Genomic DNA, 1,522 nt, shown 5'->3' with positions numbered 1-1,522 from the left:
GTTTGTCCATTTGTTTGTTTTTCCAAAAGTTCTTAGGTTATCAAGGCCTCTGAACTAAGTGTGCCAGCTCCAGGACCACCATCTCCTGGACCACCTCAACCTTATCCATCCTGGGCCCTGAATGGACAACCCCTTCCAACAGAGTAGGAAGGGTATGGACCCAAACCCCCACTTCGCCCCTTTTGCCAGCAGGAAGTAGCTAGAGATGTCGTCACCCAGTACCCCAAAGATTTGGGTCCATATCTCTTCAGGGGGTAAATGTTAGGTAGCTAGCATAGGGACTGGGGTGTCCATTATGCATGCTCAGAGGTTCGAGCTTCTGGCCAGGAAGGGGTGGTACACCTAGCTGGGTGTTTACACTGGATTGGCCCATCTAAGCCAGGTGAATTTGATTCAGCCAATGGGGTCAACCAGCATTGTTGACTATGCCCCCCCAACAGGGCCCCTGAAAAGCCTGAAGTTTTGCTCTGGCGCACTCTTTCCCAGGGGCTGCTACACGATGTAGCACAGCTGGGCTGTGGTCTGCAACTGTGCAGCAGATTGTCTGGCTTCTGGTCCATTTACTGTAGAACCTCAAACTGCTGCTATTCTCTATAAACCCACTTGGATCACAAACCAGGCTTTGGCATGAATTCTTTTCTTGCGTGGAGCCAAGGATCAAGGTATATCTGTCCCCTGAGAGATCTAACAAATTCACATTAATAATTAAGCAGCTTTCATCACCTTCACTCCTAACTTGCTAGAAAAGAAGGAATATTTTTGGAAGATGTGTAGATTTCGGAACTAAGAAGGCGCTGGTGCATTTACAACATTGGAAAAGTTAAACGACTTCAATTCCACTCCCAAATTTCAATACTCAAAAGAATTGAAAACAGGCATCTAAATACTCATATGTATTGTAGTGTTTATTCTGTAATATTCAAATGAATAGCAGCACTAATCACAATCGCTAAAAGGTAGAAGCAATCAAGTGCTCATCACTTTTGAATAAACATGCAGTTTGTCTAGATAATGGAGTATTTATTATCTATTATCTATTATTATCTATCAGCCATAGAGAGACTTGATGAATCAGGATGAAATTCTGATATCAGGACGTGGATGAACGTAAAACTTATTTTGGAATGGGAGACGCCAGACACAGACGGTCACATAGCATAAGATTCCCAGTCCTCAGACACAACGCTTTCTTGCTGCTAGCGAAGAGTGCATACAGTGTATAGGTTTTCCTTTCGGATCAGTAAAGTGTCTTGGAACTATGTTAAAGGTGGTCACACAACATTGCCAACGTACTAGATGCCATTTAATGGCAGACTTAAAAATGGCCAAATTTATATGATGTACATTTTACCCTAACAAATGAAAACGGCAGCCCAAACCTGGGAAGGCAGCTTGGAATCTTCCCAACGTTCACGGTACAATCGGGCGGCCACCCGCTTGGTGCTCAGCACCCTGAGACCCAGGCAAGGGAGTCTGCACACCGTGACACCTCGTCGCGGGAGGGCGCTCGGGGGCGGGGCTG

Source organism: Echinops telfairi, unplaced genomic scaffold, assembly GCF_000313985.2.
Source record: "Echinops telfairi isolate 266 unplaced genomic scaffold, ASM31398v2 ScPeMD7_7429;HRSCAF=8467, whole genome shotgun sequence".
Lineage (NCBI taxonomy): Eukaryota > Metazoa > Chordata > Mammalia > Afrosoricida > Tenrecidae > Echinops > Echinops telfairi.
This window is presented reverse-complemented; position numbering follows the sequence as displayed.